Source organism: Vipera ursinii (genome assembly GCF_947247035.1).
Source record: "Vipera ursinii genome assembly, chromosome: 1".
Taxonomy (NCBI): Eukaryota; Metazoa; Chordata; class Lepidosauria; order Squamata; family Viperidae; genus Vipera; species Vipera ursinii.
The window spans coordinates 188,598,392-188,615,265 of record NC_139512.1 but is presented as its reverse complement, the minus strand read 5'-3'; the positions used below and the strand labels follow the sequence as shown (position 1 = coordinate 188,615,265).

General features: G+C 42.0%; 1 protein-coding gene across 1 annotated transcript in view; it reads left to right on the top strand.

Moving 5' to 3' along the window:
- The first annotated feature begins 12,142 nt into the window (after window positions 1-12,142).
- COL6A3 (collagen type VI alpha 3 chain) overlaps window positions 12,143-16,874 on the top strand; it is a 124,179-nt gene continuing 119,447 nt past the window's right edge. Inside the window, 1 exon segment of the mRNA XM_083350726.1 lies at window positions 12,143-12,302. The gene's annotated coding sequence lies outside the window, so the exon portion shown is untranslated.

The following is a 16,874-nucleotide window of genomic DNA, read 5'->3' as shown; positions in this document are numbered from 1 at the left end:
AAACTGATTATCTGGACCCGTACCAATCAGGTTTCAGGCCCGGGTACAGCATGGAGACGGCATTGGTCGCACTGGTGAATGATCTCTGGCGGGCTCGGGACGGGATGTTCCTCTGTCCTAGTCCTTTTAGATCTCTCAGCGGCTTTCGATACCATCGACCATGGTATCCTACTGCGGCGTCTCAGTGGGTTGGGTGGTTTTACGGTGGTTCTCCTCCTACCTCCTGGGCCGCTCGCAGTCGGTGTTGACGGGAGGGCAGAGGTCCGCCCCAAGGTCTCTCGTTTGTGGAGTCCCTCAGGGGTTGGTCCTCTCTCCCCTCCTGTTCAACATCTACATGAAACTGCTGGGTGAGCTCATTCGTGGTTTCGGGGTGGGGTATCATCAGTATGCTGATGATACCCAACTTTTTCTTTCCACCCCGAACCAACCCAGTGATGCACTCGACGTGATTTTCCGTTGCCTGGAAGCGGTCCGGGTTTGGATGGGGAGAAACAGGCTTCGACTCAATCCTGCCAAGACTGAGTGGCTGTGCATATCGGCATCTCGGATAAACCAGGTTGTTCCACCACTAATGATGGGGGGTGAGGTGTTACCCCCCGTCGATAGGGCTCGCAACGTGGGCGTCCTCTTGGATTCACGGCTCAATTTTGAAGATCATATAGGAGCCGTGACCAGGAGGGCTTTTGCCCAGCTTCATCTGGTGCGCCAGTTGCGGCCCTATCTGGACCAAGATGCCCTACTCACAGTCACCCATGCGCTTGTGACCTCCTGGCTAGACTACTGCAATGCACTCTACATGGGGCTGCCCTTGAGGACCACTCGGAGGCTTCAGCTGGTGCAGAATGCAGCTGCGCGAGTTGTTATGGGAGTTTCCCGATACTCCCATGTAACAGCTCTTCTCCATGAGCTGCATTGGCTTCCGGTTGCCCTCCAGGTGAGATTCAAGGTGCTGGTAATGACCTATAAAGCTCTAAATGGCTTGGGTCCAGATTATCTAAGGGAACACCTGCTGCCGGAATCAACTTCCCATCATCCTGTGCGCTGCCACAGGGAGGGCCTTCTTAGGGTACTGCCGGTTAAGGAATGCCGGCGGGTTATCCCCAGGGGAAGGGTGTTCTCTGTGGGCACGCCGGCCCTTTGGAACCAGCTTCCCACGGAGCTTAGGACCGTCCCCGACCTTCGCTCATTTCATAGGGACTTGAAAACTTGGTTTTTTGAGTTGTCTGGCCCAGACTGAGGGGTTTTAATTTTTAATTAATGGGGTTTTAGTTAAGTTCAGGGATTAATTTAATCTTAGTTTTAATCGTTTTTAATTGTATATGATGTATTTTAACTTTTAATTTCTCCTGTAAACTGCCCTGAGTCCTACGGGAATAGGGCGGTATATAAATTTAAATATAAATAAATAAATATTTGTTTCAAATGTGCTTTTTCCAAAAGGCAACTGGACTGTTTTTTTCCTTGAGGAGGAAGAACAAAACATTTCATTACTCGTTCAAGAAGCTTCATCAGTTCTGATGGCTAGGGGGAGAGAAGGATAGGTACTGACAGTTGAGACTGGATGGTGGGGTGGATGGAAGGATGGGTTCTGACTGGATTTTTCTTGAGGGGGAAATGGAAAGATTGCAGTTATCTGATCATTAGCGCTCTCCTTGAGAGCTTTTGAGGCCACTTGGGGGTTTATCTTTGCCCCAGGATCACCTGAATCAGAGTGCAATTGGTTGAGGAACTGCTGCAAGGGCTGTGTTGTGAACTGGAAATAGGTGGTGTCTTATCCCTCCCCCCTGTTGAGAGAGGGCTGCTCAGTGTTAGCATAAATGGCCTCTTTTACCCCTCTTTCAAATCAATGATCAATGAATGAACCAAACCTTTCAAATGTTCTAATTTCTGAACTACACTATTGTTGATACATCAAAAACTTGATTTGATTATTGTATTGGATTTGATTTTTTGCAGCCACATTACACTACTGAGTCATAAATGTCCTGCAACGAATGATAGTTTAAGATCTTTTTTTCAGCTATGATTGGCAAGCCAGAATCCCTATTTGGTGTTAATACTTTTAATTTCTGCACTAAGAGATAAACTTTGCATTTTTTTCTTTTAATTTTAATTTCATTTTGTTATTTTTGTCCCATTTCTGCAAACTAGCATTTCATTTCTATCTTGCATAGTTAAGTATCATTTGTACAGCTGATGACCATTTTTTTATCATATAATTCAGATCATTAATGAAAATGTTAAAGAATGCTTGCCCCAGAACTCACTATTGTGGCCTACCACTAAATACCTTGTTCCAGTTTAATGAGGAATCTTTGAGAAATGCTGTGTGTGATTTTCAGGCTCTCTGTATATCCACTTAATTGTCATACCCTCCAGCCAAATTCTAGTTTTCTAATCAGAAAGTCATGAGATTCTTTGTCAGATGCTTTGTTGAATAACATTTGTTATGTTGTCTGAAGCAGAAGTACTTGATGATTGGAAAAGGGCTGATGTGGTTCCCATCTTCAAGAAAGGAAAAAAAACAGACCCATAAAAGTACAGACCAATCAGTCTAACATTGATACCTGGGAAGATCCTGGAAAAAATAATCAAAAGACAGATCTATGAACAACTAAAAGCAGGGAGGGAACCAGCTAAAGTGGTGCTGCACAGACCTGGAGGAGATCAGCTGGAGCTGCAGGGCTCGGCAGAAGCCACAGGATCTGCATATGCGGCTGCATGCTGGTTGGAGCTTCTAGCATACCTGGAAGAGAAAAGGAGGAAGAGGAGGCAGAGAGAGGAGAAGCTATAAAAGCAGCAGGTTTTGGCAGGAGAAAAAAAACACATGGAGAAAGAGAGATAAGAGACTTTTGTTAGTGAAGTGGTGAGGAGAGAGTGAGCAAGTGGCCTTTGCAAGTGAAGGGTGAGTGAATGGAGCAAGATAGAAGCTTGTGCAAGCAATGTGTGTGTGAATGCGAGCAAAAGAGAAGCTTGTGTGAGCAATGTGAGTGAATGAGAGCAAGAGAGAAACTTTTGCAAACAACATGTGAGTAAATGAGAGCAAGACAGAAGCTTTTGCGAGCAATGTGTGTGTGAATGAGAACAAGAGAGAAGCTTTTACAAGCAATGTGTGAGGGAATGAGAGTGTTAAGACTGCAACGACCTGCACTGAAGCCATTTTAACTTCATTTTCAGTTGCCACATATTTAGAAAGAAGGAGGGAGTGGGTGGAGTTCTGAGTTAGACAAAACACTTTAATGTATGGGAACCAAGGTCATTACTGATAGCATTTTGGCAGGCTGGAGAGGTGGGAGGAGTGTCCACTTTTTCTACTAATTGGTGAATGTGATTTATGACATCTAATTGGGGTGGGAATTGCAACTTGCAACTTTACGGTAGGGGAATTTAGTCTTGGGTTAACCTTTGTATGTGCCATTATTTTGTAGCTAAATAAAAATGTTCTTTGAGGAAGAATTCCTTGCCTTGAAGTTCTTTTAATTGGTCTCATCTACCAGAACCATGACATTAACCCAAGACTCAAAACTATTTTAATACCACAGGCTCCTGAGCTCCAGTTACCTACCCAAAGCCTTCGGAGGATGACAAAGACTCAGGGAAGATTACATCATGGAGAAAAAGGAAGATCCTGTTACTAGCCTTGAAGCTACAGCAACCACATCAGTGGATGGGGTGCAGGCCATCGCCCTGATAGAGAGTGTGACTTCAGTGGTTCCAGCACCTGGCATGAGACCAAAGGAATGGGAGATCCAATTGGAGCCATTATTGCTGTTGGAGGGAGTCCTATCATCAGAGACACTTGGTGTTCAGAGACAATGCAACTGAAAAAGAGTTCATTAAAGGCCTCTGAAGCTGAATTCCTGCTAACTGCTTCTCAAGAATTGCACTCTCCAGATCAAAGAGGCACCAAGCAACTAGCACCTTGGGATGAGTCAGATGAGTGGAAATATCTGCCTGCAATTCGTAGGGCCAGTCCGTTGAGCTGTTAATGGAGAGGTTTAAAGGCCTGGAGGTGGGAGGAAATGAGCAAATCACCCAGCAGTTACTTTCCAGAAAGCAGGATACTGATGCCCCCAAAAGCATCCCCAGTCCAGGCAAATTCCCAGTCCCAAAGCTGGGGCCCGAGCTGCATCCCCATGACCAAAGCCACCAGCTTTAACTTCAAGTCCGGTGCGGAGGCGAAGTTTGCCAGCACTGATCGCCATTAATGCTATGCCAGTCCTGGCCATCAGCAATGGTATGTTAGCCCCAATTGGTACCACCACTAGGCAAACTCTGACCAGTACCCATGCCAGATCAGCCCTGAATGTTATCGACATAGAGCAACCCCAATTGCCACCAATACCCGGGTAGCCCTGATCATCGGGCCAGTCCAGATTGATATTGGCACCATGCTAGTCCAGACTTTCATCATTACAGACTTAGCCCCGAACATCACTGGCACCACACCAGACCAGGGCCTCTGCTGATAGAGCAGCGGGACTCCCACAAGATCAGTTGCAACAGTATGGGTTGCTACAGGCTCTCTTAGATCGGCAGTGACCCACAGAAGCCTCTCCTTTCAAATCCACATTTGATGGCAACCCTGAGAACGTTTTTCTTGAATCAAGTGTGCTCGCACATGAACAGGAATGGCAATGCCTATCCAGACCCTGTGGTCGATATGGTAGTGGCAAGCGTGGACTACAACTTGTTTATCCAGGGCCTAAGGACCAGGTTCAAGGATGGATCCACAGCCCTTCAAGCTGAAAAAGATATCCATGTGGTGAAACAGAGGGGTTGGCCAGCGAAGGAATACATGCATGAATTCTGGAGAGTGGCTGGCAGAACTGTGCAATGACCGGAGTGGTCAATGGTTCGTCATTTCAAGTCCAGATTGGATCCAGATCTATTCCAGGCATGCATCAACTCCATGAGTGGTATCACATGGCTGTGAATTTAGACATCAAGTTAAACTGCTACAGGAAGCCACCAACCCCTGGACCTAGACCAAGACCAGATCCAGCGAGACGTCAGCTTCCCAGGTGAACCCCACCAACTGGAACTACTGGAGCTTCAAAGGCTTCAGCTGGACCACCAATCAAATGTTTCAGATATGGCCAGCCGGGTCACCCAGCAGCTTTTTGTCCAGATCCTTTCCCCTAGCAAAAAAGCAGTTCTACTACACCAGCTAAACAAAAAAAAAAGCTTGTGATCCACTGGAGAAAAATCAAGTTGGATTAACCAAGAGCAAGCCACTCAAGTCACCTGTCATACTCTAGAGAAAACTGAGGCCCTACCTGATGCTGTCCTTTCACCCTCTCCATATGACAGCGATGATGAGGCAGAAAATGACCTGATGGTGAGTCAGCCTGTACCACCCTTTTTCTTCTCTGCTAAGCTGTTGGTCCCTAAGACAGGAGCATGGATGGACTTACATGTGCTGATAGACTCTGGGTGTTCACAATGCCTAATCAACTTCCCTACCATTCTCAAATTAGGCATCAGAGCAAAAATGCTTTTCTCCCCCATGAGGTTCAAACAGGCAGATGGGTCCTTACTGGGTGGAGTCCTAGTCACCCACCTAACTGAGCCAGTTTGATGAGAGGTGGGAGAGCATTGGGAACTTATCCAGTTTGTGGTAGTCCCCAAAATGACTGAGGCAGTAATCTTGGGATTATCCTGGTTGGACAAGTGGAAACCTTTAATATGGTGGGAGAATGGAATGAGAACCTTGAGGTTAGCCATAGGGCCATCACCCCCCAGCCCCTCTAATGACACCAGCAGAAAGCAGAACCGCCACCCGAGACACTAAAAGCTGTGGCAAATCCCCTGCCAGGAGTGCCTCTCATTCCCAGCGAAATTGAGACTTGGCTGAAGTGTTCAGCAAGATGGAATGTGATATCCCACCCACCCATAGAACCAGTGACTGTGCCATTGAGATTCTACTAGGGGCTAAATTGCCAAAGCTGAAGATGTATGCAATGACCCCCCTCGAAGTGGAAGAATTGAGGGAGTACATTGATAAGAATTTAGTGAGAAGTTTTATTGAACCCGCAAAATCCAAAGTGGCTGCCCCATACTTTTTAAGGAAAAAGAAGATGGATCGCTTAGACTCTGAATTGTTTTTAAAGGATTAAACACTATTAGTGAGAAGAATATGTACCCCCTCCCCTTAATCAAAGACATGTTAGCCCACCTGGTGTAAGGATGAATTTTTACCAAATTAGACCTAAGACAGGTGTGTTATTGCAAGAGAATAAGAAAAGGTGATGTATGGAAAACTGCATTCAACAGCTCCCTAGGTAGTTACTTTAAAGTCATGCCTTTTGGATTACAAGGAGCTCCTGCTGAGTTCATGCAGCTGATCAATCAGGTGCTGCATGATCATTTATATAAAGGGGTTTTGGTGTATCTTGATGACATCTTAATCTATACAGAACATACAGTTTTAGTATGAGAAATACTAAAGAAACTGCTGAATGCTAAACTCTATGCCAAACTCTCAAAGTGCGAGTTCCATCAGGCACGTTTGGATTATCTGGGTTACAGAATCTCCAGCGAAGGCATTGAAATGGATCCAGCTGAAGTAAAAGCAGTAATTGAATGACAGCTCCACAAATTTGGAAACAGCTCCAAAGTTTTTTGCGATTTGCTAATTTCTACTGCCAATTTATCCCTTTATTTGCTGAGATTGCTTTGCCCCTTACAGAACAATTAAAAACTGGCAAGGATGGGAGTAAACCACAACCAGGTCAACCCTACACTGGTCATTAAAGTGCCAAGCTGCTTTTGAGAATTTAAAAAGACTGTTTGCTGCATAACCAATTCTCAAACACCCTCATCCTGAGGAGCAATTTGTTATTCAAGCTGATGCCAGTGATGTGGCTGTGGGGGCAGTGCTGTTACAAAAAAACCATGTGCTTACACTTTGAAAAAACTCACACAGAGCAGAGGTGGGCCATTTGGGAGAAGGAAGCCTTTGTAATCAGATGGGATTTATTGACTTGGTGTCATTTCATAGAAGGGTAGAAGGTGCCTTTTGGACTGATCACAAAAACTTAGAGGGACTGAAAGCTCTCCATAAATTGTCTCCCAAACAAGTACGCTGGGTGTAATATATAATTGTTTTAACTTTACCCTGAAATACGTACTGGGTGGAAAGAATTTCTTGGCTGATGCCCTCTCTAGACTGCCTCAATATAAAAGCCAATGTGAACAAGTCATAGATTCTATTATGGCACCACCTCAAGTTATTTCTCAAATAATCCCTGGGAAACAATGATATGTGAAGTCCCCTAACCCAGTGTTTTTCAACCATGTTGCCTGGTGTGCCGTGGGAAGAATTGAAAAAACACTGACCTAGGAGACAGCGGTGAGAGGAGGAGGAGGAGGAGGAGGAGGAGGAGGAACAGCCACGGGCGGAGCGGCGCTGCAAGACTCTCTGGCGGGGAGCCTTGGCTAAGCTGACGGCCCTACTTTGCTGGAAGCAAAAGCCCGGGAAAAGAAGTGGGCTCAACCTCTCTAGGCACCAGGGCTCCACGGCAGCGTAGCTCCGCCCCCTTCTCTGGCTTCGGAGGGTCTCTTGCTGAAGAGAGAGACGCTGGGGAGAGGCGACCGGCTCGCTTATCAGAAGAGGACGGATGGGCGGCCAGCCTGGCTCACCTGAGCTGTCGCGTGGTTGGTTGCCTGCAACGTTCGAAAAAGCTCTTCTTCCCCAGCACGCGCCGCTTACTCCTTACTCCCCGCGCGGCTGAGGATGCGAGACTCCTGCCTGGTCGGCTGCCTGGTTGCTCGCCGCGACCCCTTGCCCCAGCCCGAAATAGAGGGATCTGACCGCTTCGCTCTTGGAGGCTTCGCTTGCGTCTGAAAAATTACATGGCTGATTTTTTTTTAACCTGTCCTTTTGATACGTTGCATAATAAAATGTCCTTTGGACCAAAGCAATTAAAAACCTTTGGGGTTTCCCCCCCCCTCTGGAGTGAAGTGCTTTTGATGGTAAAGGTGAGAAAGAAAGAAAAAAGGAAGGGAAAAAAGGAGAAAGGGGGAAGGGGAAAAGGGAGGGAGAAAGAAAAAAAAGGAGAATAGAAAAGAAAGAGAGAGAGGAAGGGAGGGAGGAAGGAAGGAAGGAAAAAAAGCAGGAAGAAAAATTAAAAAGAAATGCAAGTAGCTTCCAGTTTCCACAACAAGTAGAAAGCAAGAAATTGAGAGAGGGAGGGAAAGAAAGTGGGAGAGAGAAAGGAAGGAAGAAAGAAAAGAAGGGAAAAAAGAAAATACAGAAAGATAAATTAAAAAGAAATGCAAGCTTTCCTTTTCCTTCACAGCAAAAACAAACAAACAAAAGCCCCAAAATAAAATAAAATAAAATAGAGAATAATAATAATAATAATAATAATAATAATAATAATAATAATAATAATAAGAAGAAGAAGAAGAAGAAGAAGAAGAAGAAGAAGAAGAAGAAGAAGAAGAAGAAGAAGAAGAAGAAGAAGAAGTTGGAAGGGACCTTGGAGGTCATCTAGTCCAACCCCTTGAGAACACAGGCCATCCTCGACTTACGACCATTTGTGTAGCGACCGTGGGGAGGTCCAACGGTGTGGAAAACGGTGGAGTGCCTCGTGATTTTTTTCATGAAACAAGTGTGCCTTTGCCCAAAAAAGGTTGAAAAACACTGCCCTAACCCACATGACCCATTGACGAAGAAATTAAAGCAAAAAATGACAAATGACAAATGGCTCAAGGAAAATCAAACCATCCTAATCCATAAGGATGGGTTAGCTTGGAAAGTGGGGAAATTATATTTGCCTGAATCGCTCAGACCCCAAGCACTCCAACACAGTCACAACATTAAACAAGCTGGTCACTTTGGATATTTAAAGACACTACACTTATTTCGGAGGCAATTTTGATGGCCAGGCTTAAAGAAAGATGTGGAGAGCTACTGTATGTAAAATGTAGTGCAGTCTGTGTTATCATGAAGAGGATCCAAGGAAAGCCCCCTGGACTGTTACAGCCTGTTGCAGATCCTTCTCAGCCATGGGAGGAGATCGCTATGGACTTTATTGTTGAATTACCGGAGAGTAGCGGAAATGTGGTAATATGGACTGTAATTGATCTTTTTTCAAAGCAAGCTCACTTTATAGCATGCTCTGGCCTCCCATCTGCCCAGAAGCTAACCAAGCTATTTCTTAAGCATATTTACTGGCTGCATGGCACACCAATATGAATAATTTCAGACAGGGGAATTCAATTTACAGCCAGATTTTGGAGGGATTTTCTTTCTTTTTCAAATAATATTTTTTATTAATTTTCTAATTTTACATTTAGGTATTTAAAAGGCAGTGTGGTGGTTGGGTTAATCAATAGTTCAGTAATATACAATTTTTTTTAGTACAAATCTCAAACTACAACCTCAAATATTTCCTCTCTTTTTCCCTTGTGCAATCAACTGTGCATGAAGGAGAGTAAGCTAGAGGCTTTTGTTAGCAAAGGGTGGTGGGAGGTTGCAAGCAAAGGGTGAGTGAAAAAGGGAAAGTGAGGGGGAGAAGGGAAAAAGAAAAGATAAGACATTGACTTCTGAGTTCCACTGTTGCAGTAGGAAGGAAGCATTAACATTAAACCTCCTTTTTACTTTTCCATAATATTATAAACTAGCCATTTCTATAACAACAAATGAATCTAACCAGTAAAGCAGAAAATCCCCCCTTTTTTAGTCATCAAGTTTTTGACCCTTGCTAAGCACTGGTGGTATATGATGATGATGATGATGATGATGATTAGTTGAATTTCTATACCACCCTTCTCCCGAAGGACTCAGGACGGTGTACAGGACAATTAAAATACAACATACAAAAGTTAAAAGTAAAATTAAATTAATTTAGCCCTAACAATAAATAGTTAAAAAAAACCAGACCCTTAGTCCAGGCCGGCCTGTTCAAATAAGCAGGTTTTCAGGTCACGGCGGAAAGAGCGAAGGTTGGGAGCCATCCGGAGCTCAACAGGCAATTGATTCCACAGGGCAGGTGCGCCCACAGAGAATGCTCTCCCCCTGGGGGCCGCCAGCCAGCACTCCTTGACCGACGGCACCCTGAGGAGGCCCTCTCTGTGGGAGCGCACAGGATGAAGGGAAGTTGACACTGGCAGCAGGTGCTCCTGTAAGTAATCCGGACCCATGCCATTTAGGGCTTTATAGGTCATCACCAGCACCTTGAATCACACCCGGAGATTTTATCATGTCCTAAAAGTAGTACAATATGTGAAAAGGTTGAAAAGCCCTGTTCTAGAGTATTATAATCCATAAAACTAATGTGCCAGTTCAAGTAATGTATTCTATTCTGGATAGAGATAAGATGTCTAGACTCCAAGTCAGGATGCAAGACAAAATGCTGGAAAATAAAACTTACCTATCCAACATGTTTGGTTCAAGGGAGCATGCTGCAAATCCCCTCTTTTCCAAATGTGAAGGGTGGAGGCACCAAGGCAAGCCTTCTTTGAGAGAGCCACCTACCTTCCGACAGCAGGCTGGCATGCACCCTTCCATGCCATGTTAGAAGAACATCACAACAGGATTCCTCCAGAGCCAAAGGTGAAGGGAATGCCACCTCATTAGAAGCAGCGCCAAATAGACTTTGAAAGAGATTTATGTACTAATGACAAACATCTAATTGCCAAAGTATATAAATCTTTATTAAAAATAAATCTGGAGGATAAATAAGTTAAAGAGTGTATGATTAAATAGATATAATATCACACACTACCAATGGGGAAATAAGTGGATTAATGAATTACAATTTTAAAGTTTTTTTTTATAAAAGGATGTGTCATTAATATTTAACTCCTGAGAAACTGTCAGGATGGATATAAGAATATGAAATAAGTGTTGGAAATGGTAATCAATGTGACAATACCTTTTATTACTATTCGTGGACATGTGACTACCAAGAATTATTGGAATGAGACATGTTGTTTGATTCAGAAAATATTAAAAATGAATGTAAAATTAAAACTAGAAGCCTTTCTTTTATTGTGAATTAGTACATTGGAAGTAAAGATGGGATTTTGTTTCTATATATGACAACAATGGTGAAACTTTTATATTCACAAGGATGGACAATGCATAAATTCCCACAACTGAAGAGTGGATTTTGAAATTAACAAAACTGACAGAGATGACGAAATTTTGATAAAAGACAAAATAAATTCTAGTTTTGTTTCTATTTGGAGATCACTTTTGGACTTCTTGCTTGAGAAAGATAAAAATGAAGTTTTAATTTTAGGATTTTACAATTAGATTTGTTATGATTACAGAAATATTGTATATTTTTATTCTTACTAATAGATATCTTTACTGTACTTTTATGCTTATGTTTAATCATAGAATAAGAGGGGTTTTTTGGCTATATAATCATGATGTTATTTTGATTGTTTAATCTTTATATTTTTATATGATTATTTAGTGTTTTTGTTTTAACTTAGAGTAAGAGGTTACTTTACTATATATTTGTACCTGTACTGAAGAAAGTCAGAAGATTGTTGATTTTTTGTCACTTTTTAACTTTTTTCATTTTTTAATCCTCTCTACCCCATTTTTGTTGTTCTGTATTTTATATATTTTTTGAAATTCATATATATTTCAAACAGGAGAGAAGGTAGAGGTGCACTTCCAATGTTATAAATATAAAATTAAGATAGGATTAGGAGAATGTTATTTGAGTGTCATAAACACAGACTCCAGAATTTACAGTTAGGTAAACAGTTCAGAACTAACATTTAAAAAGTGAAGTGTAATAATTAATTGCATTTCCTATTTTTTACTCCCCCAAAACAACTGATGCATCATCTTGTGGAAACATGTAAAACAGAAAATGTTAGTTCTTTTCTCAAAGGTGACTTGGAGGAGGTCCTTCATGCAGAAAGTTCATGTAAAACTAGAACAGAGGCAATGCTAAACTCTGACATCATCTTACACACAGGGGTCAGCAGAAACAACCATTTGCTGTTTGAGCAAATCTGCTTTTCATTTACAGTTTGGGTTTGTGAGTGAGGAGGCCTTGATTGTAATATTAGGGACAATCCCGTTTTGAGTTTCTTCCACCAAAAGGCAGTTCAGTTCTTCACTGCGCCTACCCAGTTGGAGGGATTTGTCTTAAAAAAAAACAGCAAAAAAAAACCCTACTGTTCAGAATCCCAGCTTCCTCTCCTTCACTGTGGAGAAAAGCACCAGGCGGAACCAGGGACGTTTAGCAAAACGAGAAGATGAGTTTAATGTGCAGATAATTCCTTCAATAAGGTCCTGGAATTGTTAATTCTGCATTTACTCAGGGGTAAGTACTTTGTTTTCTTTTATTGTAGAAAGGATTTTTATCTGAGAATCTCTGTCAGTTCTATGGCTATTATCTAGATGGAGCACACTGAAGTAATAGGAGCAACCGGGACAGAGTGCCTGGGGGTGGGGAGGGGGCAAACAGTTCAATCTGTTGAGTTGACAGAAGGCAGTCAACTTCAACCCAGTCTCAATGGGCACTAAAGATTGGCTAGTAGTTAATTGTTGGGGGGGGGGAGAAATTTGCTCATTGAAGACTTTATGGCTTGAGGGGAGGGGGAGAAGGAGGGGGACAGAGAAAATCCTTATATCTGCATCGAAATGTACCTCTTTTCTCCTGTTTATGAATGTATTGATTTGGGTCTTCTCTCTTATAACTTTATTCTCTGTTTTAAGGGGTCAATTCTGTTTGCGGTGAAGTTACATCTAGGATTTCTATTACTGTCCTTTCAAGAGAAAACCATAATGTTTCTTCATTTTTCTAGCTGCTGTGCTTTGAAAAGTTCTGTTTGCATGATGGGGAGTGGGCAGAAAGCAGGGGTGTGAGCTGATGAGAAATGATAGGATTGACTCCAGAGACACAACAAATAAACCTAGGGATGGCTGAGTTAAATTGCTCTTTTGCATTCTCCTTGTACTTTTTCTAAATGACTGGGACTAAAAGGAGTGAAGGGAGATGATTCTCAGAAGGGACAATACCAGATTCAGTACTGAAAAGATCCTGTAAACAAGTGTGTAGCTTGACAGCTCAGAAAATGGCACACTCCATTTTTTTCAGGAAAGCTTGAAACAATGCTGCACTCTTCCCCAATGTTTTTTGGGGGGAGAAAATACAGGAGGTGTGCAGATGGAATAAACATAGTAAAAACTAAGGTGAAACAAAGTCTTGCCTTTCTGGGAAAGATTGCTCAGTTTCAATCAGGGAGAGTTGGGAAATGCAAAATTAAACATGTATCCAGCTATTACTTTGGTTTCTGTAGACTTTTTTCTGAGTATTGGGCAGCCACCTGGGCAGATGAACACTATGGCCAATTATCTTTCTGCACACCTTTTTTTTACTCTGCTGACCCACCCCCATATGCTTCCACAAATAAATGTTTATTTCAAAGGGTAGATACGGTACTTATAAACATAGCCACTGTCCATCTTAAACAATTAGTCTCACAATGGGCTCCTGAGAAAAGATTTCCTATGCAAGTCTTTCATGTCATACAGCAACATGCCTCTTTTGTTGCAAAATGAATTGAAGAGACCAGGCAGCTCTGCAGGGGTTAATACATAAAGACCTCCAAGATGAGCAGGAAGAAGAAACTGATATAGACTGCAAGATCTACAGTATGAATTCTTGTTTGTCTTGTGAACTAATTCAAGTTGAAAAGTTAAATAAAGCAATTTGGTATCTCTGGAAATAGTTGCAGTTATATTGAAAGGAATCTGAAATGTGGTTTTCAAAGGCGCTATTCTAGATCAGTTGCTGAATTATCGTTCTTGTTAAGAATGCTTAATGTTTCAAGTAAAGGAGCAGAGAGTTTTACATTTTATTATTTATAAAGGATTTAAAACTTCCAAGAAGTTCAACTAAATTTACATTCTTTTTTTTATTGAAAAGTTTTAAAATACAGTTTTCCTTTAAAAAAAACCCCTTCCCCCTCCCTGCTCCCCCCCTACCTCCCCCCAACCTCCCTTTACATTCTATAAAGCAGACATTTTTTTGAAAAGGAGATGTTAGTACTTAAGTGGCAAATCTTGAATTTGGAGTGGGTGGGGAAGTAACAAAAAATATGTTCATACAGCTACATTTTTTAAAAACGTGATGAGTTAAATTTGGAATTTTTATTATTCTATGTCAAACATAAGTAACATTTAATATGCAAATATAAGTAACATTTAATTATTTGATAACAAACTCATTTACGTTTTTGTATGGCCTAGATAGGTTTTTCCTTCTCTGCCAGCTTCAGCCCATTCTACAGAATGGAGATAATTTATTTATTTATTTATTTATTTTATTACATTTATATACCGCCCTTTCCTGAAGGACTCAGGGCGGTTTACAGGGTAATTAAAAACCAAAAATACAAAAGTTAAAAACCAAGTTTAAAAAAGATTAAATTTATCCCTGTATAAATAAAACCCCAATTAAAATAAATTAATCCTCAGCCTGGGCCAGAGAGCTCGAAGAGCCAGGTCTTCAGGCCCCGGCGGAATGAACGGAGGTCGGGGGCAGTCCTCAGCTCCACTGGCAGCTGGTTCCAAAGGGCAGGCGCCCCCACTGAGAAGGCCCTATCCCTGGGTGTTACCCGCCGGCAATCTCTTATCGGTGGCACCCTGACAAGACCCTCCCTGTGGGAGCGCACTGGACGAAGGGAACTTGATGCCGGCAGCAGGTGTTCCCTCAGATATCCCGGACCCAAGCCATGTAGGGCTTTATAGGTCATCACCAGCACCTTGAATTTCACCCGGAGGGCAACCGGAAGCCAATGCAGCTTGCGGAGTAGAGGTGTATGACCTAAATTGGCTGCTATGGATGACTGAAACTATGTACTTAAAGCACCATATATAATACTATGGACTACTGTAAGAGAGACGAATTGACCCAGAAGATGTTAAGTTTTGCTGTGCTAGCAAAACTATTTCTTGGTTGCAAATTAACTGGTAGAGTGTTAATAGAACCTTCCACAATAGACAATAACAGAATTGGACGGTCATTCTTGATATGACAATTTATGCTTACTATCTATCTTACTATCTTCCTATTCTACCTTGCCTGTGACATGTTGGAAATTATATGGAATATGGTACTAGAAAATTCAATGCTCTCTGACATTTGTGATATGACAATTTCTGTGGGTATTTGGTAGAACTGTGCAGCACTTTGGAATCAATTCAGAAAAGGCCTTCGAAGTGTGCAGAACCCTGAACAGTCCATCCATTTGCAGTTCTTCAAAGGAGCAGTGATTTTTCTACTGCTGGGTTGCTGCTTTCTGCAGCTGCCATGCAACCCCAAGAAAAGACCCAGCTACTTTCAAGAGTTAAAAACAGATGCTGTTTTTGCATTCCTTTGCCCTCCAAAAGGCCTTTTGGAACTGAATCCTAAACATGGTGAAGCACTCAGTAAAACATTCTAAATTGGATCCATTTAAACTTTAATTGGTTGATGTAATTTAATTGTTTTTATGTCCCTACATGACTTTCTGCTGTATTCTACTTTGTAAACAAGTCACCATTTGTGGTATAGAATTGTGGTGATGTTGTGGGGATAACATTGGTGAATGTGCTTCTTTTCTGTTAAACTTTATAGGTGATATATAATGACAGAACAATGGCCCATTTAGAAAGTAAGAAACAACAAAAGATGTTTTGCTTATAGGACCTAATGCCCCATCTATTTCTTTGCTCCTGCTATGATTCATAATTCAGCATAGTTCAAAGTCAGTGTTTTCATGATCTTTCATCAAGGATGGGGAACTGCTCTTGAGGACTTAATGCTTTCTTACAGATAGGGCCTCTGGCGTATAACACCTAGAACAAAATCCTCTGGCTTCCTCCCATATTGTTCTCTCTGCTTCCTGTTTTCTGCTGTTCTGGGGTTAAACTTCTATGGAGGATTTTTACTGCTGTTTAAAAGGAACCTGGCTGTCAGGATCATTTATGATTTATCTATCACAAAGTATGGTCAAGAGTAGGAGAAACCGCTTCTGTAGATGTTATAGCAACTACTGTCAGAATTAATAGAACAGAATAGAGTTGGAAAGGACCTTAGAGGTCTTCTAGTCCAACCCTCTGCTCAAGCAGGAGACCCTAGACCATTCCAGACAAGTGGTTGTTCAATGTCTTCTTAGAACCTACCAGTGATGGAGCACTTTCAATTTTACAAAATATAATTTTTTTGAAATTTCAAAAATTTCAATTTTTTAGAGAGAGAATGTCAGAGTGTAGGAGAAATAGTGTTTTATGACAGTGAACAGGAACAGAAACAGAGGAAAGATGAAGTTTTCCAGGAGGAGAGATGGACGGACACTATCTTGCCTTCTACTGCGAGGACAACAGTATTCTGTCTGAAGCCAGGCTCCTGATATCACTCTGCTCAGAAAGGAAAGTGGGAAGGAGAACCCTTCAACTAGACTCTATGCCTCCCTATTGGTTGGGGTGTCAATTACAATTATTTATTTATTTATTTATTTTCCATTTCTATTGTTATTCTTCTAAATCCAGTTGACTCTGGGTGGCAAACAATACCACAATTATAACCCTAAAAACACAAATTATACATATAGGCAACAGAGAATTTTTATCACAAAAATTAAAAGTTCAGGTAGGTAATGTGGCCCCTAACACTTTCAGGGTCATACATATAGCTAGGTCTTTAGAGCAAGAGTGTCCAAATTTGGCAACTTTAAGACTTGTTGGATTCAACTCCCAGAATTCCTCAGCTAGCCATGCTGGCTGGGAAATTCTGGGAGTTGAAATCCACAAATTTTAAAGTTATCAAGTTTGGAGACCCTTGCTTTAGAGCAGACATGTCAAACACAAGGCCCGGGGGCCGGATCCGGCCCGCGAAGTGGTTTCATGT